Raw genomic sequence first — 22,785 nt, forward strand, 5'->3', positions numbered from 1 at the left:
GACACAAAGGTAGACAAAGTTGTTTATTTCAGCATAGAAGTAGAATAGAAAAAATTGAAACATTAGATAGGATATTAATGCAATATTAAAATAGAAAAATGTTGAAAACACAATGAATATCTATCAATAAGAAACAGTTTTAAGGATTATGGTACAGGGAATTTCTGCTTCTTGCCAAGATGGAGTAACAGGACCAAACTTAAGTTCCTGCCTTAAACAAATAGAAGACCCCCCAAAATAGAGGAAAAAATGGTCTCAGATATTGGAAAAGAGGGAGCCAAGGATTGTGATCCCTGAGTCCATAAATATACACAGTCTACTGATTTTCAACAAAGGTATAAAGGCAATTCAATGGAAAAAGGATAGTCTTTCCAACAAATGGTGCTGGAACAGTTGGATATGCACAGTTAATAATAATGGTAGCCTCTTATCATATACAAAAAGTAACTCAAAATGTATCATAGACCTAAGTGCAAAACTTAAAACCATAGAACATCTAAAAGAAAACATAGCAGAAATCTTTGTGACCTTGAGTTGGGCAAAGATTTCTTAGATATGACACCAAAAGCTTAAAATGCAAAAGAAAAAGTTGATAAATTAGACTTCATCAAAATTAAGAACTTATAGGTTTTCAAAGACAATCTTTTTTCTTTTTTCTTTTTTTTTTGCTGAGGAAGCTTGGCCCTGAGCTAACATCCATTGCCAGTCTTCCTCTGTTTTGTACATAGGATGCCACCACAGCATAGCTTGATGAGCAGCGCATGGGTCCACGCCTGGGATCTAAACCCACATATCCCAGGCCACCAAAGCAGAGCATGTGAACTTAACCACTACACAGCTGGGCCAGCCCCTCAAAGACAATCTTAAGAGAATGAAAAGATAAGCCACAAACTAGGGGAAAATATTTACAAATTACAACTCTGTTACAGGACTTGTTTACAAAATATATTAAGAATTCTCAAACTCAATAATTTTTAAAAACAGTATAAAAATATGCAAAACTAAAACAAAGAAGCCAAGTAAAAAATGGGCAAGACATTTAGACATTTCTTCAAAGAAGATATACAAATAGCCAACAAACATATGAAAACTTGCTCAATATCACTAATCATTAGAAAAGTTCAATCCAAAAGCATGATGAGATACCACCTCACACCCATTAAAATGGCTACTATAACAAAAAAAAGAAAAGAAAAGAAAAGAAAATAGCGAGTATTGGTGAGGACTGAAGAAATTGAAATCCTTATGCATTGCTGGTGGGAATGTAAAGTGGTGCAGCCACTATAGAAAACAGTGTGGCAGTTCCTCAAAAACTTAAAAATAGAATTATCATATGATCCAGCAATCCCACTTCTGGGTATATTCACAAAAGGATTGAAAGTAGGTCTTAAAGACATATTTGTACGCCCATGTTCATAGCAGTATTATTCACCACAGCCAAAAGTGGAAGTAGTTCAAGTGTCCATCAACAGATCAATGGGTGAACAAAATGTGGTATCTACACATGATGGAATATTTTTCGGCCTTAAAATGGAAGAAAATTCTGACACATACTACAAAATGGATGAACCTTGAAGCCATTATGCTAAGTGAAATGTCAGTCAGAAAAGAACAAATGTTGTATGATTCCACTTATATGAGATACCTAGAGTAGACTAATTCCTAGAGACAGAAGGTAGAATGGTGGGTACCAGGGGCTGAGGGGAGGTGGGGAATGGGGAACTATGGTTTAATGGGTATGAAGTTTCGGTTTGGAAAAATGAAAAAGTTTTGGAGACAGATGGCAGTGATGGTTGCACAATATGAGTGTACTTAATGCTACAGAAATGTACACTTTAAAATGGTGGGGTAAATTTTATGTTACGTATATTTTACCACAGTAAAAAATTTTTTGTTTTTAAACTTTTTTGTTGTTTGATGGAAATAAAGTTTCAGTTGTGCAAGATGAAAAGAGTTCTGGAGATTGGTTGCACAACAATATGAATGTACTACTGAATGTACACTCAAAAGTGGTTAAAATGATACATTTTATATTCTATATACTTTACCCAACTTTTTAAAAATGGCCAAAAGATTTAAACAGACATTTCTTGAAAGAAGATATATGACTAGAAATAAGCATATGAAAAGATGCAAACATCCTAGTCATTAGGGAAATGCTAATCAAATCCATAACGAGATATCATCACATATCTAATAGAATGGTTAAAATTTTTTTTAAAAAAACCCTGACAATTCCAGGTGTTAGGAAGGATATGGAGCAACTGAAACTCTCATACATTGCTAGTGGGAATGCAAAATAGTATAGTCCCTTTGGAAAACAGTTTGACTTTTATAAACTTAAACATAAATATAGTATATGTAAATTCCTATAAATATTCCTTAAACATATATAAAGATGTATGTAAATTCCTATATAGAATTTCTATCAGCTTCCACAAAATGCCAGAATTTCTGTTCTGAAGTGTTTACCCAAATGAAATGAAAACTTAGTTCACACCAAATGAAAACTAAGTTCACACTAAAAACCTGTAGGTAAATGTTTATGTCTGCTTGCTCACATTCCCAAGATTGGAAACAACCCAACAACCGGCAAACGGAAAACCAATCTGTGGTACATCCATAGAACAGACAATAAACGGAATGAACTCTGCAATAAGAAAGAACGAACTACTGAAGCAGTCAATATGGAGGAATCCAAATGAAGTATGCTAGATGATAGAAGCCAGACTTGAAAGAATATATACTATATAATTCTATTTATATGAAATTCTGTAAATGGCAAAATGATTGGGGTATAGAACAGATCAGCAGTTGCCAAGAGTTGGGGGTTTGGTGAGGGGTTGAATACAGAGGAACAGCAAGAGAGAATACAAGGGGGCTGGCCCCGTGGCCCAGTGGTTAATTTCAGTGCACTCCTCTTCAGCAGCCCAGGTTTGGTTCCTGGGCACAGACCTACACCACTTGTCAGCAGCCATGCTGTGGTGGTGACCCACATACAAAATAGAGGAAGATTGGCACAGATGTTAGCTCAGGGTGAATCTTCCTCAAGGAAAAAAAAGAGAGATAATACAAAATGTGGGGGAGATATAACCATTTTGTATCTTGATTATGGTGCATAGTTACTCTATGCATTTGGCAGAACTCTTAGAATTGTATGTAAATTTTTAAATAAGATCTCAAATCTATGATCGAAACTTTCATCTTAAGAAACTGGAAAAGGAAAGGTAAATAAATCTCAAAGTTATCAGACAGGAAAGTATAGAAATCTATGAAATGGAAAACTGAATAACAATAGAGGAAGTTAGTAATAGAGAAAACCAATGAAACCAAAAGCTGGTTCTTTGAAAAGATTGATAAAATAGATAAATTCTTAGCCAGATTGGACAGGGAGAGCAAGAGAATACAGAAATTGCCAATATCAGGAATGAAAACAGGTACATCATTACAGATCCTACAGAAAATAAAAGGATAATAAGAGAAATTTGTGAACAATTTTATGTCAATAAATATGACATATTTTTTTGAAATGGACAAATTCCTTGAAGGAAGCAAACAACCAAGCCTCGCTCCAGAAGAAGCAGATAACCTCTAGGAGAGAAATTCAATCTGGAGTTTAGGACCTCCCCTAAAGAAAACTCTAGGCTCAGATGTCTTCAAGGGTAAATTCTCCCAAGAATTTAAAGATTAAATAACACCAACTGTACGCAAACTCTTCTAGAAAGTATAAGAGGGGGAAACATTTCCAACTTATTTTATGAGGCCAGCATTACCCTGATATCAAAACCTGACAAAAACAGTAAAAGAAAAGAAAACTACAGACTAATATCCCTCGTGAACACAATGCAAACATTCTTTTAAAAATATTAGTAGATTGGTGCTGGTCCAGTGGCATAACAGTTAAGTTTTCGCACTCCACTTCAGAGCCCTAGGTTCACTGGTTTAGATCCTGGACATGGACTTAGAGGTCCACACTACTTATCTAGATGTGCTGTGGCAGGTGTCACACATATACAGTAGAGGACGATGGGCACGAGTGTTAGCTTAGGGCCAATCTTCCTCAAGAAATAAATAAATAAATTAGCAGATTAAGTCTAACAATATATATAAAGGGTAAAAGGTAAAACATCATAACTAAGTGAAGTTTATCTTAGGAACATAAGTTTGTCCAAACATTCAAAATGTAATTCACCATATAAACAGACTAAAAAAGAAAAAAAGTATGATCATTTCAATAGTTGTAGAACAAGCATCTGTCAAAATTCGTTGTCCATATGTGAAATGAACTATAAAAAATGAGGATTGAAAGGGGACTTCCTCTACCTAATAAAGGGCATCTACAGAAAACCTATAGCTAATATCATTCTTAATAGTGAAAGACTGGATGCTGTCCCTCAACATTGGGAATAAAGCAAGAATATTCACTTTCACCATTTCTTTTCAACATTGTATTAAAAGTTCTATCCAATACAATAATGCAAGAAAAAGAAATAAATAGCATAAAGATTGAATAGGAAGAGATAAAACTGTTTATTTGCAGATGACATGGTTGTATACTTAGGAACTGCTAGGAAATCTTTAGAAAACCTAATAGAACTCATAAATGAGTTTAACACATTTGTAGATACAAAGTCAATACCCCAAAATCAATTGTAATTATACTTAAGAGCAATGAACAATTAGAAATCAAAATTTAAAAACAATGTAATTTACAATAGCATAGGAAACATTAAATGCTTATGAATAAATTTAACAAAATTTAGGTAATACCTATCCAAAATCTATAGAACTTTGCTGAAAGAAATTAAAGAAGTTGTAAACAAATGGAGAGATATAATCATCATAGAACAAAAAACTCAATATTAAGATTTCAGTTCTCCTCAAAATGATCTATAGAGTCAATGCATTCTTGAACAAATTTTCATAAGGTGTTTTTTTTTTACTTTTCTTTCTTTTTTGAGGAAGATTAGCCCTGAGCTAACATCCGCTGCCAATCATCCTCTTTTTTGCTGAGGAAGATTGGCCCTGAGCTAATATCCATGCCCATCTTCCTCCACTTTATGTGGGATGCCTGCCACAGCACGGGTTGATAAGCACAGTAGGTCTGTGCCCGGGGTCTGAAACAGTGAACCCTGGGCTTCCAAAGTGGAGCACACGAACTCAACTGCTATGCCACTGAGCTGGCCCCCTTATAAGGTTTTTATTTATAGAAATTAAAATGTTGATTTTAAACTTTATATATGGAAATGCTAATGACCTAGAATTTGGAAGATTTACTCTAAAGTTACAGTTATTAAGACAGTATGGCAGGAGAGATAATCCAGAAATAGACCCATGCATATATGTCAATTGATTTTGATAAAGATGCCAAAGTAATTCAAAGAAGAAAGCACAGCCTTTTTGAAAGACAGTGCTGGAACAACTAGATATTCATATGCAAAAACAAATTTACTTCATACCATATATAAAAATTAACTTGAAATCAATCTTAGACATATGTATAAGAGCTAAAACAATGAAACTTATAGAATAAGAAAACAGAAGAAAGACCACCTTTGTGACCTTTGATTAGGCAAAGGTTTTTTAGATAAGACACAGAAATGAATTCATAAAAGCAAAAATTGACGAATTAGACTTCATCAAAACTATAAACTTCTGCTCTTCAAAAGGCACTGTTAAGAAAAATGAAAATACCAGCCACACACTGGGAGAAACCATTGGCAAAACACATATTAGGTTGAAAGCTTGTGTTCAAACTGCACAAAGAAATCTTGGAACTCAATAATACAGAGGTTGTGAGGTGCTTCTATCTATATATTCATTCATTCAGCCAACAAATACTCACACTGCGCCCCCACCTTAGGCTAAACACTTTGCTAGGAGAGAAGGAATAGATTGACAAGGTCCTGCTCCCATGGAGCTTATATTTGGAAGTTGGCAAGAAATAGGTAAATGGATAAGATAATTTCGGAGAACGGTGGTTACTATTGAGTAACTAAAAAGAGGTAATGAGATACTGACTGTCCAGTGGGAGGCTGTAGAGGTGCTGATTTAGATTGAATAGAAATCCTCTATGAGAATATGATTTTTTTTTCCTGCTGAGGAAGATTTGCCCTGAGCTAACAGCCATGCCAATCTTCTTCTGTTTTGTATGTAGAACGCCACCACAGCATGGCCACTGACAAGTAGTGTAGGTCAGCACCCAGGAACCGAACCTCGGCCACCAAAGCAGTGTGCATTGAACTTAACCACTAGGCCACGGGGCCAGCCCCAGATTTATTTCTTTTAATTGTGAATCTGAATACTTCTGGAGACAGGTCCATGGTCCACTGAGTTATCAATGTTGTCAAGCTAGTTGCTGGCAGGAGTGGCCAGCAAGGGGCTCTCCCGCTCTCAAGGGTCAGACATAAAGAGGGCCCTCATGACAGGATCCATGTGTATTATGTAGGTAAGGACAAGAGCCAGTGAACTTTGAGTTCTCCCTATTTACGTAATCACACTTGTACCCATGGCTCCTGGAGGCCTAGGGAAGCTTGAATTACAATAATAATAATTCATATTAGTGTCATTCTTCTAGTATATGAAATTATTTCACTTCATTAGCCCATTTGATCCTCACAATCTTGTTTTTTTTTGTGGGGTTTTTTTGCCAAGAAAGATTAGCCCTGAGCTAACATCTGTGCTAATCTTCCTCCACTTTATATGTGGGTCACTGCCCACAAACCCCAGCTGCCTAAGTGGAGTGCACTGAACTTAACCACTATGCCAGGGGGCCAGCCCCATGATCCTCACAATCTTTTAATCGTTGTTTTCCTCATCTTAGATGTGAGAAAACAGGACGTTCAAATAGGCAAGTTCAGCAACTTTCATTTGCTTAACCTCATTCATTAAATATTTATTGGGCATTTCTTATGTACCAATCAATATTCTGAATCAGCACTGTCCAAGAGAACTTTCTGCGGTGGTGGGAAGGTTCTGATTCTTTTTTTTTTTTTTTTTTTTTGAGAAAGATTAGCCCTGAGCTAACTGCTACCGATCCTCCTCTTTTTGCTGAGGAAGACTGGCCCTGAGCTAACATGCATGCCCATCTTCCTCTACTTTATATATGAGATGCCTACCACAGCATGGCTTGCCAAGCAGTGCCACATCCGCACCCGGGATCCGAACCAGCGAACCCCAGGCCGCCAAGAAGTGGAATCTGTGCACTTAACCACTGCGCCACTGGGCCGGCCCCGGAAATGTTCTATATCTGTGCTTTCCGATATGGTAGCCACTAGTCACCCGTAGCCACTGATACTTGAAATATGGCTAACATGGCTGAGGAACTCAATTTTTATTTTATTTTATTTTAATTAATTCTAATTTACATTAAATAGCCACAGGTAGCTAGTGGCCATCGTATCTGATAATTCAGTTTTAGACGTTGGGGCAGAGTGATGAACAAGACAGATAAAGACCTCCGGTCTCATAGAATTTATATTCTAGTAAAAGACACAGAAAATAAAAAGTAGACAAAAAATAAATGGCATAATATATAAGGAAATAAAAATTGAGGTCATGATAAGTGCTATGTAGAAAATAAAGCAGGTTAAGGAAATTAAGAATGAATGTGGGTGAGGGAGATGCTTTTTTAAATCAACAGTTAGGAAAGGCCTCTCCTAGAAGCGAAGTTTGGAATGTTCAAATAATTATACGGATTTATAATAAAACCCTAAATCCTTTGCTCTCTTCACCACAAATGATCCAAAATTGTCCTCGTCTTTTCAATAGCCAAGCCCTACTTCCTCTTGGAAGCTATGACTACTTCACCCCGTGATGGAGGAGCACTCTTTTCTCCGAGCTCCCAAGCTTGCTGTAAGCACTACTTGGTACATTCCGTTATTCATTCACTCAGTTTTTCATTGTACGAGTCACTATGTTAAGAAATGCTTAATGTTTAGTCTTCAGCTATATAGTCAACTTCTGAAGTTTAAGGCCTGTGCCTCATTTTTCCTTACTAAGCACATAATAGGTCTTTAACAATGCTTCTGAAAGCTTTCTTCTGTTTATCTCCAAAAGCAAGGGAAAAAGCACATCCTTCTTCCCGTTTTCTTTTGTTTGTTTTTTCAGTTTGATATGCAGCGGAATATAGCACATGGATTCCAGCTTCAACTGAAAGTGTTAGATTCGTTTGTACCCCCACCCCCCCACAGAATACAAAAACAAATCAACAAACCTGAGTAGAATATAGAACAGAAAGATGGAAGACAGAAAAAGAGCAAAGAAAGTTGTATTCCAACACAAGCTGAGAAGAAATCAAATTCAAAATAGTGAACAGTAACTTGTCTTTCAGAGCCCTACTCAAATGTGGAGGAAGGAGTTGCTTCTGAATAAGTTGTTTAGAAATCATATAGCCAGCTTCAAAGTACTAGGGACAAAAAGTAAGTCATATCAGCAAAACGTTATACCACTTTAATGTACCACAGCATATAAAAATGATTAGAAAAATTATTTACATTGGATAAAATTTAGATGTAGGGTACGTTATTGTAAAAGAAATCTCAAAGTTTGTAAAAATGGATGTTTTTCATAACAATAAGCATTTTCTTTTCAGCTCTTTTTCTTTTCTTTTTTTTGAGGAAGATTAGCCCTGAGCTAACATCTGCTGCCAATCCTTCCTCCTTCTGCTGAGGAAGACGGGCCCTGAGCCAACATCTGCACCCATCCTCCTCTACCCCATATGTGGGATGCCCACCACAGCATCGTGTGCCAAGCGGTGCCATGTCCTCACCCGGGATCTGAACTAGCGAAGCCAGGCTGCTGAAGTGGACCGTGCGCGCTTAACCACTGCACCACGGGGCAGGCCCCACAATAAGCATTTTCTGTAAACTACAAAATTCATTTATGGAAATTAACTGTTTCATGTTCTATAAACACTCTGTACAGCACATGTCGGGTACACTGAAGGAGAGCCACTTGCTGTGGGAGCCCCGGCCTGGGCGTCCTCTCACTCTCAAGTCCGATGGCTCCAACAGCTCTGCCTCCCGACGTGGGCTGCATCTGTTTCCAGAGAAACAAAATCCACGTTCTCATGACAGCCAGTTGGCCAGTAAACCTCCGATCAGAAATTTCTTTTCAGTTAAAATGCCCTGAATTTTATATTTATCCTAAGCTTAAAGAATGTTCTCAAAAGATTTGTAATTGAATTTCAGTTTTGTAGTTTAAACCTCAGGAATAGTCTCCAGGAGCGTCCACAGGCACTGCCGGCTCCTAGCAAACTGTTTCACAGAGCAGTGCACACATCGCTCCCTACAGCTCCTCCTGCCCCTGTCTGAACACCCTGGTCACAGCCCTCAGCCTCCATTCCCCTTTTTCACGTTCTTTAAAATATCACGAGTAACACCGTACGTTAATACAGCACTTCACAAAATGTTTTCTCATCATCCGTTCCCTGCCTATGTTTATTCTGCTAAAGAAAGGAAAGGGAGGGAGAGAGAGAGGAAAGAAAAAGGGAAGTAAGATGACAATTTCTGAAGTGAGTGAAACAAGAGAAATGTTAGCATAATAAAACTGCTCCACAAAACAGTGTGCTGAATGCACTATCATTCACAGAGTCACCCAGCCGGAGAGACTATCGTCCTGAAGGGAGACAAAATGATTTAAACACGTCACCAAGCGAACCAAGAACTGTTTTTCTGTACAATTCTTTCCTCCTTAACATCACAGTAGTTTTGATAGTTTCTTTAGGGGGAACCAAAGACGGAAGATAGTTTGTATGTGTTGGGGAGATTTTGGGGGATATAGAAAGGTGTATCTCAAAACTGAAGTATTCCTCTCTATTTATATTAATCACATTTGTACCCATGGTCCCATGAGGCCTAGGGAAGCTTGCATTATACTATATTATTTATGCTACATAACACATATAATATATTGATATTATTATTTTAACAGAGTTAGCATATGAAGATAGAATTTTAAGCCATATCCTTGACAATTCTTTTTCCTTTTCTTTACCTATTAAACTTCACTGATTCACTTTCACTAATATAAGTGTTTTGATTTTAAAGAGTACCTAGAGCAAGTGAGAACCCATTTCATGCCTTTGTGTAAATAAGAAAAAGGCTCTTCTTCAAGACACTGTAGTCTCATCTGAAGAAGATTGTCATGCTATATTGATTTTTTAGGACAAGATACTTTACTGCCATCTTCTGGAAAGTTGTTTTGATTATTGTTATAAGTACCAAATCTATGATATCTGTAATGTGAGGAATATCTCCTTAAGTGTGTCCCCTTTGTGCAGGACACAACCTACACAACCATATAACAGAGGCTGTGATAAGTATCATATTGTCTAGGGAAATTTATGTGCTTGAATATAAGTATGTCCAGAAAGATGGTAGCCTCTTGTCAGAAACTTAAGATTTCATGACTATTATAATTACAGTGGCTCCTTTCCAAATAGTTTCTGAATTCACTCAGAGAAGATGTCATTCATGGGCTTCATCTTTGTCTAGACTCAGGATTCTGGAGGTAGAAACCAGGGCACAACTTGCTTTAACTGTACTCAGTTGTCTGTTTGAAAAAGTAGTTAGATAACCCATTACTGAAGCCCACCCTATAGATAACATCGGATGCTTGGTCACCATGGTAACAGGTGCTTAAGTTTTCCAGGAACTGAAAGCAACTCCTTGTCCAATTCAGGCCGATTAAGACAACTAGCTCATCAACAGTGCCTGCTTGAATGACCAATAGGTGACCTTCTGATGTCAGGGGGTGGGAAACTCTACCCTCAGATCATGGTAATGTCACCATTTTGTGAACATGTGTCCTATGAAGAGATGTGAGGTTCGACTAAGCTTGCACAGATCACCCGTTACCTCACTTCTCCTCACCTCCAGTCATCTATTCCCAGCCTGCCCCCTTGTCCCACAAATATCCCCTATCTGCATTCAGGGAGGTGTAGTTGAGATTTGTTCTCCTGTCTCCTCACTTGGCTGAGTTGAGAATAAACCCTCTCTCTGCTGCAAACTCGTCATCTCGGTGATTGGCATATCGTGCAGTGGACAAAATGAACCTGGTTCAGTAACAAGGTAATAGGAGGATGAGCAAGAGAATGGATGATGGAGATCCTTGATTTAAAAAAACCTGCAAAGATAGAAGATGAGAGTCTAAATCAACAAGCATGTAGTCTTACTTCAACAAATAGGACAATGAAGATCTTTACCTCAAGTAACCCTTGATTTTCTTTACTGGGGTTTTAGAGAAAGTACTTAGATGCCCCTTTCAAAGTCATTACTGGGTAGAGACACATTTTCAATGAAAAAGAACGACTCTCCTTGCCTTTTAGCATGGTTCAACAATTTTATACACAAGCCACCTCAAAAAAGACAAAAACCTATCATCTTCCCAAACCACTCCCACTTTCCCATAGCATTAAACATACTCACCCAATTATGAACCAAATGAATGGGAAGACTAGCAATGTTTCAGTGAAGTGACCCTAGTTCTTCCTAAGGAGAATTTTGAAGAGCACACATAAAGATAACACTAATTCATTTCCCAACATTCTGTATTGTATTTTCATAGACATTTAGAAGAATTTATCTCACACGTCTTTAAAAAATACTATCAGCTCACTAATGATTCTTTGGACCATGCTTTGCGGCTTACAAACAAACATAGCTTATTCAAAATTGCTTTTAAATGGTGCAGTCAGGTGACTTTAATATTCTGTCTATCCTCCTAGCATTGTCCAACAGAATGTCCTGTGATGATGGAAACGTTGTACATGTGTATGTTCCAATGCAGTAGTCACTAGCCACGTGTGGCTATTGAGCACTTGGAATGTGGCTAATGAGACTAGGGAACTGAATTTAATTTAAATTCATTTGTTTCATTTTAAATAGTCAGCTGTGGCTAATGGTTACCATATTAGACAGTGCAGTTTATATATGTTCTTCCCTCTGCCAGGAATGCCTTTTTTCTGGCTTATCCATTTCTGAAACTCCTATGAATGAATGAATGAATGAACATGTTATGTTAGACACCGTATATAGCTGATGCAGATCAATAAAAATATTTAATGCAAACAGTACAACACACTTAACTGCACTGTTTTGTGTCATCAAATATCTTTGTACAATATTCTAAAAAAGTTTTGGTTATTTGAGCATTCTTGCTTTTTGGTGATTTTTGGATGATGAACGGCTGGGAGTTTACTTTGGATTGGATAAGAGTTATTGGGGTTTTTTCAAACCACATTTCAGCCTTCACTGATCCTATTTTCAAGTTGAAAAGCTAAATTCACATCTATTATTATGAAACTGAATTAACTACCGATTCGAGCAAGTAGAAAAAATTGACATGTTATATTGGGGAATAAGACTTTTTATAAGAATGCTCTTCGGAAAGAAGAAAAAAGAAAGGCAAAGTGATGGAAATTTACTTTGCACATATATTGCATAAACTGCCCTTTTCAGAAATCAGCTTCGGTGCGGCATGAAGGCCACAGCTGCAACAGCAGCACAGCGTGTGAGGTTCATGAAAGGGCCAGAGCGTGCTGCTTTTTGAAGAAACCCTTTCACAAGGTCCCTGCTTTGCTCCAAGCACAGGAGGATGACATGGGCAGCAATTAGAGGACTACAGGCCGCCTTTTACTAGTTTCCATCCATAAAAGTTGTTTGAACATTTTTCAGTATTTTTCCACTTTTCGTTTTTCTCCTCTGCCCCGCTCTCGTGTTTTAATCGGCAATCTCCTTTCACGCTTGAATGCAGATTTATTACCTTAAATGTGGGCATTCTACTGATTTTTAAAGGTGAGAGATTTGTGGAAAAGGGAATCGTAACTTTTGAATATGAACTAAAATATACGTTAATACTAAGGAAATTCCCCTTAACAATAGTTAAAATTCCTTTCATTGTGGGCAACAGTCAAATGAGCAAGCAATGGAGTGCTGGGGTGGAGTACTCCCTCTGACAAGTGAGGAGAAGTCAGGAGGGATCAAAGCCTCAGAAGCAGCTAGAGCTGCCAGAGGCCAAGGCCAACACTTACTGTGACAAGACACAGTCCTAGAGAAGGCAGGGACTTGTCCAAAGTGACACAACAATTCAGTGGCAATGCTCGAGGTAGAAGCCAGAGTCTCTGACTCTTAGGAAGGTAAGCTTTCCATGGCCAATGCTTCTCAGTTTCTCCCAGCAAGGAACTCCAGTGGCAGAGGAGAATGAACACGCTTCCCTCCTCAGGGCACAGGAGACACCTCTCCCAAACTTAATATTTCATTGCAGTTTAGAGTGCTTTCTTAAGAATCTATAATAATTTACATTCTACTCTAAAGTACATCCATATTTGTGTTAATATAAAGTAATATTTGAAATTCTTTACCAATTTAAATTACCTAAATTTTTCTCCCAAAACACATTTGAGTAACACTGATGTTTCAGAAAAATTCATCACTTTCTTTCATACCTCTGGCATAATGCCACAAATCCCCGGGCATATTTGAGAAGTACAGCAGTCCATGAAACTTTGCAGAAATCAGGCCATAGGCTGAAAAAAATATTGAATTATCGCTACCTTTTCTTGATAGCGCCTATCCAAATTAAGCTTAAAAATAGCATTTTTGCTTGTGTGAGGAAGTCATAGTCTTTCTTTACTGCCATCTTTAGCTTCTGTTTTCTTAACCCAGTGAGAGGAAGACGGCACAATTTTATGCTGAAAGCCAAAGGTTCCTTGATTTGTAAACTTTCTCGTAAGATGGAGATGAACTTGGAGAGAAAAAGTTGAATTATTAAGTGTAATTTAGACTAAGCATAAATATGCTTTAATTATTAAATTGGTTGCTATGCACAAGAAGTATATGATATTAATCATTAATATTATAATTATGTAACTATTCTATGTGGTTATGTAATTATATATAATTATATTCTTATCTATTATTATGTAATAATTATTAATCACTAATGTTGTTATTGCTAATTATTCTCAATATAAGTGAACTTGAATTATTAAATGTAGTTTTCACTCAGTCTGGCAAGCTTTATGGGTTGGATAAAAAGAATGTGCAAGTCCAAAAATTTTCTTGAATTCTGCAATCCCTCACAAACAAAATCATGGCAAAACTGATAGGAATAGAAACTGAAGTTTTGCTTATACCTAGAAAGTGGTAAACATAACACAATTGTCTGAAATCTCCAGTTAACTGAGGCTTTTTTTCAACTGAAAAACTATCATTTGGGGATGGAAAATCGAAGAGTTATGATAAATATGTGAACAATTCTAGACGTTTACACAAATCAATACTTAGGCTCTTCTTTGTTGTATACATTAAGAGTTTTTGGTAGGAGTACCAAAAGTTAGGAGCTACCAAGGTTAAGAGCATGATTACGGCATTTTAGAACTAAAGTGGAAAGAATGATCCAGGACAAGAAAATGGATTCAAAAGAGAAAGAAGAGGCAAAAGCAACTGTCTTTTTTTTTTTTTTCGGTGAGGAAGTTTGGCCCTGAGCTAACATCTGTGCCGATCTTCCTCCATTTTGCATGTGGGATGCCACCACAGTGTGGTTTGATGAGTGCTGTGTAGGTCCGTGCCCAGGATCCAAACCCATGAACCCTAGGCTGCCACAGCAGAGTACGTGAACTTAACTACTACACCACCAGGCTGGCCCCTAACTGAGTGTCTTGTACTGACTGAATGACTAGCATACTTGAGTGGTTTTGTAGCCAATGTCATTGATTTTATTTTTGTGTGTACCTTTGAGCTGGGTTACTTTATCACTAGAAGGTCAAGAGCTTGCCTTTTTCATCCTTTAAAAGTTATGATAATGCTTAGTCATTATCTACCTTGACTAATTCCTCTCTGGCAAGCAATACACTGTTAGATTAGAGGCTGGACTTTAGTAAGTACTTCCTAGTTATAAATTAGAATTCCTTAAACTCTGCCTTCTTTATTTCACATGCTACCATTGGGGCATGTGATAGTGTGGGTACAACTTAAAACCCCTCCAGCCTCCTCGTATGTTACACATTAATTTCAACTTGTTAATGCCTGTGGGTTTTGTGGTGTAAATGGACATAGGACGTTTCACTGGGGTAATTTACAGTCCAATGTCCATTTATTTTAGAGCAGATTGAAATTATTGGCAAGCTAAAGTTATTTTGTAACTTGCAAGTAAGAAATCTTGCAAGCCTGAGCACAAATTGTGATACTTTGGTTACACTGTGGGTACTCTGTCCACAATTTAGGATCTAAAGATCCTGCCCAAGGGCCATGAAGAGGATTTCTCTGGGCTTGATTGGTGCCAGTTGGAAAACAGTGTTTCTCACATTAAGAAATATGAATCTCACTTAGATGGCTCTGAAGGAAGAGAGGACAGAACATTTGATGTAGAATATGCAAAATTAAGCCTAGTTTTTGCACATTTCAACACGAAGAGAAACCCTGATAAAACACCCAGGTAGGAGTATCTTTTTCTGCTTTGTCATGTAAACAGTAAAAGAAAAAGGGGTCTGGAACTTCAGTGATCATATTTTCATTTTTTTTAATTTTTATTTATTTATTTTTTTTGAGGAAGATTAGCCCTGAGCTAACACCTGCTGCCAATCCTCCCCTTTTTGCTGAGGAAGACTGGCCCTGAGCTAATATTGATATCGACCCTGATATCAGTTTCCCCACATTAAACCCAGCATATATGGGGTTAAAACCAAAACACTCATTCTCTGCTTACTCTCTGGCTTCCTGGCTCCGGAATCCACTGTCCTCCATGAAGACAAACACCGCCAAGGACAAGCACCTGGACTATCTCCTCCCGCAAAGAGATCCGGGCTGGTGGGAAAGCTGCTGACCACCAAGGTCACGGGCTCCCTCCTCTCTGCAAGTGTCTCAAGGCCAAAGACAGGCTGGTGGGAAAGCTCCGACCAGCAAGGACATATGCTCCCCTTCCCCTACCTAAAACCCCAAATGAAAACCCTTCCTTTTAGCTTTTCAGGGAGTTTGGGATTTGAGTGTTAGCTGCCCTCTCTCCTTGCTCAGCGCTGTGCAAAAACAAAATTCCTACTTTCTTCCACCACACCCGGTGTCAGAGATTGGCTTGCTGTGCAACGGGTGAGCGAACTCACTTCAGGTAACAATATCCGTGCCCATCTTCCTCTACTTTATATATGGTACGCCTGCCACAGCATGGCTTGCCAAGTGGTGCCACATCCACACACGGGATCCGAACCAGTGAACCCCAGGCCGTTGAAGCAGAACGTGCGAACTTAACCACTGCGCCACTATGCCAGCCCCAGTGATCATATTTTCAGAACACCGAGTGGTGATTATCCTCCCAATAAGTATAAAATGTATTGTAAGTTTTACTGGTCATGTTATTAGCCCCAGGAAAGAACTGGTCTCAGTTGTTTGAAAAAGGAGAAAAAAAAATTTCATTCTGCATTTTCAGGCTAATTTGCTTTTAACTTTTAGGGTAAAAAAATGTCACGATAATTTTAAATATTTAACAGGCAATCACGGCATTTCATGGTATTTGTCTGGGCAGAACAGGTGAAAGGTTTTCATAGTGCCTAATAAATTACTTGTTAGATAAACAAAGTTTTGCCGTGCCAGGGTGGTAATCCAGTGGTGAGCAGTAACATGTGGTCGACTTGGGTAAACTTCTATGAATAAATAGTAATTATAAAACTGTGTTACATGCTCTGATAGCAGAAGGTCAACATGCTATAGGAATACAGGACTTAACATAAACCAGGTGTTATGGCCTGAATCATGTCCCCCCAAATTCATATGTTGAAGCCATAACATATAGAACCTCAGAATGTGACTGTATTTGGAGATAGAGCCTTTATTTATTTTATTTTATTTTTTATTATTTTTTAAAATTTTTATTTTATTTTATTTTTTTAAAAAAGATTAGCCCTGAGCTAACATCTGCTGCCAATCCTCCTCTTTTCACCGAGGAAGACTGGCCCTGAGCTAACATCCATGCCCATTTTCCTCTACTTTATATGTGGCACACCCACCACAGCATGATGTGCCAAGTGGTGCCATGTCCGCACCCAGGATCTGAACCAGCAAACCCCAGGCCACCAAAGCAGAATGTGCGCACTTAACCGCTGCGCCACCAGGCCACCCAGAGATAGGGCCCTTAAAGAGGTGATTAAGTTAAAATGAGACCCTTAGGATGGGTCTTAATCCAGTTTAACTGGTGACCTTGTAAGAAGAGAAGATTAAGACACACGAGAGACACAAGGGGTAGCTGCACAGAGAGACCATCACGTGAAGAGGCAGCATGAGAGGGACCACCTGTAAGGCAAGGAGAGAGGCCTCAGAAGAAACCAAACCTGCTGACACCTTGATCTGGGAATTCTAGCTCCCAGAACAGTGAGGAAATTAATTTCTGTTGTTGAAGCCCCTCAGTCCGGTATTTTGTTATGGCAGCCCTAGCAGATTAATACACCAGAATTAGGGAAGGCCTCCTGGAGAAAGGGGTGGCTAGGCTAAGCGGACTGTAGGAAAGATCATTTTAGGGAAAGAGAATAGCATGTGTGAAGGCCTAGAGGTGAGAGAGATCATGATACCTTCCAGTGACTTGAAAGAAGTTAAGTATGGCTGGGGCATAATGTGCAAGAGGAGGGTAAAAGGATGGGAGGTGTCATGGACATCTGTCATTTTTGGCTGTTCAACATCCGAATACCTTTTGTGCTTGAGGAGAATCTCAAAATAGGTGGGAAGAAGCTTAAGGGGAACAGATGCCCTTTCTCTGAGCTCCCTGGAAGCCAGGACATGGCATTTGACCTAAATACAGCCAGCTCATGTTCCTTTCTGGGACTGTGACTCAGGAAGGGAGAGGGAGATGAAGGGTAGGATGGTTAAAAGTGGTTCATGCTGCCCATGGTGGTACCTAGGGTCTAGTGGTAGGGCAGAAAGTGCCAGAAGCAACAGAGTACAGCTGTATGACAACGTTTCCAACGGCAAGATGGGAGGTATCAAGATGGCAGGTACCTACAGCAGTAGACTAAGTAGGGTGACCAATTTGTCCTGGTTTGCCCAGGATTTTCCTGGTTTTACAACAGAAAATCTCACATCCTGGGAAATCCCTCAGGCCTGACCAAACTGGGAGGGTCGGTCTCCATAACTCAGGCAGACAGTTCCTGTGGTACAATTTCGGCTGTGCCTCATCTCCCTGAGCTTCTGTTGTTTTTCCAAGCCTTGTTCTTTAGCTTCTCTGATAACTCAATGAGTTACTTGATATCTTTCAAAAAATTCCTTTTCTCCTTAAGTTAGCAAGAACTGGTTTTTCTTGGCTGCAACAAAGAATCCTGAGTACTGAGACTGTGAAGGGCCTTAAAAGCCACATTATGGAGTTTAGACCTTGTCCAGAGGTCCAGGCAGAGTAGGGAGAGGGGGCGTCAAAAGGTTTTGAGCAGAAAATAATGTGATCAGATTTTCACTTAAGGATGATTACTTTGGCTAGAGTGTGGAGAACAGACCGGATGAGAAGAAGGAAGAGTAAAACGGAAGCAGTGAGAAAAGTTAGGAAGTTATGGTAACCAGTCAGACAAGAGGAGATGGCTGCCTAGACCCTCCAGGTGGTAGGGGGATGGAGAGAGGTGCAATGGTTGGAGGGAAATGTAGCAGGCTAGATAGAATTATTGATGAATGACAGACAACCAAGACCTTTAAGAACACTGACCCTGAAACCATGAGAGCATGAACTCAACATAGAAAACCAGACTGAACATGCCCATCCTCCACCATCTTACACTAAATAAATGTCCACAAGGCTGCTGCTTACTTCTTCCTGGCTGCTGGCCACTACAGACGATCTGCAGTTGCCATCAACAGTTGACTGTGAATAAAGGGAACATTGTACCTCTTACCAGAGCCACTGAGCCTCGCTTTCACGCTCTAGCAGAATTCTTTGAGACCTATGTGCTCAGACCCTCTCAGAAACTGTCAGGTCTAAAGCCACCTCTTTTCACATCCCTGTTTTCCTTGGACACCACCCAGAGCACGTCATTGTGGTCAGCAGCCATATCCTGGGCCAACCCTTCCCAAAGCCCACTGGCTTTCTCAGGCTCAGTTCTAAGCTCTCTTTTCTTGTCCCTCGACACCCTCCTCTCCTACAGCAATCTCATTCACTCCCAGGCTTCAAGTCCACTGATTTTAGGAGCCAGCGAATCCGAAATGTATATCTCCAGATGGAATCTCTTCTCCGAGCTTTACTATATACAATTGTCTACTCAACATCTCTATTTCCGTATTTCCCAGGCATCTGAAACGCAACATGTTCAAAACTAAATTTATTTTCTCTCTCAAACCTGCTTCTCCTCTAGTATTCTCCATATTAATAAACGGCACTAGCTTTTATTCCACTGCTCATGCCAAACTTGGGATTCATACTTGTTGCTTACTTTTCATTCACTCCCACCTCTATATGTGATTAATTACAAGCCCTGACAATTTACTCAATAAATATTATTGAGAACCAACTATTTTCAGGCACTTTTTTAGGCACTGGGGAACAAAAAAGACAAAAACCTCTGTTCCCTGTGGAACTTATATTTTAGTAATCCAAGTTATGTGGCCCTAACATTTTGTCTGGCAATATAGGTGTGTGCTCAGTAAACAGTAGCTGCATTACAATATTTAAAATGAAAGAGACGATTGGAGCTGGCCCAGTGGCCAAATGGTTAAGTTCACGCGTTCTGCTTCAGCAGCCCAGGGTTTCACCAGTTCAGATCCTGGGCACGGACATGGCACCGCTCATCAGGCCATGCTGAGGCAGCATCCCACGTAATACAACCAGAAGGACCTACAAGTAGAATATACAACTAGGTAGTGGAAAGCTTAGGGGAGAAGAAGAAAAAATAAAATAAAAAAATTTAAAAAAAGATTGGCAACAGATGTTAGCTCAGGTGCCAATCTTTAAAAAAATAAAATAAATTTAGAAAAATAAAATGAAGGAGATGATTAACCACTCCCTACGCAAATAACTGTATCATGCTTAACGAGTAACTAAGTTTAAAGGAACTTGAATTTGTTTTCAATTTTCCCTCACACAAAAAAAATTGCGGGAGCATAGCCTGGAGACCTAAAGAAATAATTAAAATTGTCTTATATATTGAAGTGTAGTGACTTGAAAGAAGCACTGTGCAGTGTTCACTAATTAACTCAACAAATATGTAGTGAACATCTGCTTTGAGCTAGGCACTGCAGCTAGACACTATCAAGAATTCCGTACCATCTTACCCCATCTCTGAGCTAACAAGCTGACGGTGTCGTTAACGCTGGCAGAAAGTACCTGCGTCAGGGACAAAGGTTTTTATTACAGTCATGCATCATTAACGACAGGGATACATTCAGAGAAATGCATTGTTAGGTGATTTTCTTGTTATGCGAACATCATAGAGTGTACTTACACAAACCTAAATGGTATAGCCTAGTATACACCTAGACTTTATGGTGCTAACCTTATGGGACCACGGTCATATATGCAGTCCGTCATTGACCAAAATGTCGTTATGTGGCACATGACTAGTCACAGTTCAGCAAGCAGAGTGAGCTTCACATTCCCTTCAGTTCACCTTGCCTCCCAAGTCCCACGGGGGTAGCCCAGGTGGATGCTGCACATGCAACATGTTTGTGTCACAGCTGAGGAACCCTAAACTTAGGGAACCTCAATCTTTTACAACAGACTTCAAGCCAAAGTGCTCAGCATTTGCCCCAGAGGGAGACATTATCATTAACATACTGGACAGCAGCCAACTTGCCTTTTGCACTGTAAGGGGACGATGATCTCAATCTTCCAATGCTGTTCCCTAGACAAACTCCTTTGAAAAAATTGTTGTATTAGTCAGGGTTCTCGAAAGAGACAGAATCAAAAGGATTCATATATATGTATATATCTCTATCTCTCTATCTATCTATACAGAGAGACTGATTGTAATGAATTGGCTCATGCAATTGATGAGAGCTGGCAAATCCAAAATCTGCAGGGCAGGCCAACAGACTGGAGACCCAGGGAAGAGCTGAATTTACAGCTCAGTCTAGAGCCAGAATTCCCTCCTCCTCAGGGGACATCAGTCTTTTAAGTCCTTCAACTGATTCGATGAGGAACACCCATATTACGGAGGCTAACCTGCTTTACCCAAAGGCTGTTTTGTTTGTTTTTTAAAGATTGGCACCTGAGCTAACTGTTGCCAATCTTTTTCTTCTTCTACTCCCGAAAGCCCGCCCGCAGCACATAGCTGCACATTCCATTTGTAAGTCCCTCTAGCTCCACCATGTGGGACGCCACCACAGCATGGCCTGACGAGCAGTGCTTCTCAGCACCCAGGAACCAGCCAGAGAAACCCTGTGCCAACAAACTGGAGCGCAGGAATTTAACCACTGTGCCACGGGCCGGCCCCACCCAAAGTCTGTTTTGACTGTTGAAAAAACACGTGAAAAAAAATCTTCACAGCAATATCTAGACTGACGTTTGACAAAAAACTAGGTACCATGGACTAGTCCAGCTGACACAGTAAATTAACCACAATAGTCCAGAACAAAAGCAAGCAACTCATGAGAATTGTATCCCAACATGTACTTAATGTTTTAAACTCATTAAATACTGGTGTCTTTAGACTTCCCGTGCTCCCCATTTATCTTTAAAATTTAAAACAAACTTTAATAATGTTAATTATGAATTTAATTCCTCATTCATATTGCATGTATTAAGCTTTACTGCGAGGCTGCTTCTAGACGTCTGGGACAGAGTTTCAGTCCCTGCCCTTTGAGGCCCTCACCAGACAACACATGAAGAGCTCTGACAAAGCCCTGCCCAGGGCCTGTGGGAACGCGACTGCAGACGGGAGGGAGGGAGAGGCGCTGCGGCCGCCCAGACAGGCACCTCCTCGGAGAGTGATCTTATCGGGTGACTAAGGGAGTCGGTGACTGCACGGAAAACGGCACTCAAAGGCTCCCAAGATTAGCGTAGCGGAGAGCTACAGGAGGTATTTTATGGGGACCTGGCGTCATCCTTTGGCAATCTGCGGTCTCGCTGATTCCATCAGGATGTAAAAGATCTTCGTTCTCTTCCTTCCCACGCCGCCTAGTGGCCGCCCGCCGGGACACCGCCCGCGCCCCGCCCCTGGCGCGGAGGCCTGTGGGAGCGGCTTCCTTGGTTTCCGCGCGTGGCAACGACCCGGGCGCCGCGCTCTGGCCTACGGAGGCTCCGAGGGGATTCTCGGGACCGTCGCCCTGTTCCCTCGCCGCGAGGTACGAGGAGGGCCCGGGACGAGGGGCGCCTCGGGCTGGCGCGGGCGGCGAGGTGCAGGGCCTGAGGCTGGTGGCTGTCCCGAGGGGCGGGCCGCCCGCCCGCCCTGCCTCTCCGCCCTCCCTCCCCGTCCTGGGCCGCCCTCCGTCTCCGTCTTCCCTCCCTCCCTCCCTCCCTCCTCGTCCTCCCTCCCTGTCCTCCCTCTCTGTCCTCCCTCCCCGCCGCGGGCCGCCCGCCCTCCCTCTGCGCCGCCCGACCCCCTGTCTCCGCCGCCCTTCCCCGGTCTCCGCCCTCGCCGCCCGCAGGGCTGGGCGTGGGTAGTGAGGCGCCCCGGAGGGACCCTGCCGGCCTGGCTCTCCTTCTCTCCATCCCGGCCGAGGGCTGCCTCAGGTGCCGCGCCTGCCCTTCCTGAGACTTGGCGCTCATTCTCAGACGTTGGTTTCCAGCGTCGGCCAGTTTGTGTCGCTCCCCTTCCCGGGGCTGGGCACTGTTGCCCCACGTGGGATGCTCTCCCAATCGTAGTCACACCTTACGCGGGGAGTTGGA

At 40.5% G+C, this 22,785-nt stretch overlaps 1 protein-coding gene across 6 annotated transcripts in view; it reads left to right on the top strand.

Moving 5' to 3' along the window:
- Positions 1–21,744: 21,744 nt before the first annotated feature.
- Positions 21,745–22,785, top strand: part of IFT88 (intraflagellar transport 88) — a 135,547-nt gene continuing 134,506 nt past the window's right edge. For 2 of the 6 annotated variants that reach the window (XM_014731953.3, XM_070239449.1), the window contains exon 1: positions 21,792–22,241. The gene's annotated coding sequence lies outside the window, so the exon portion shown is untranslated. Of the gene's footprint in view, positions 22,242–22,785 lie in introns of all 6 variants that reach the window. The other 4 variants (XM_070239447.1, XM_070239448.1, XM_070239446.1 and 1 more) reach the window with 3 other exon arrangements.

This window comes from Equus caballus, chromosome 17 (genome assembly GCF_041296265.1).
Source record: "Equus caballus isolate H_3958 breed thoroughbred chromosome 17, TB-T2T, whole genome shotgun sequence".
NCBI classification, from domain to species: Eukaryota; Metazoa; Chordata; class Mammalia; order Perissodactyla; family Equidae; genus Equus; species Equus caballus.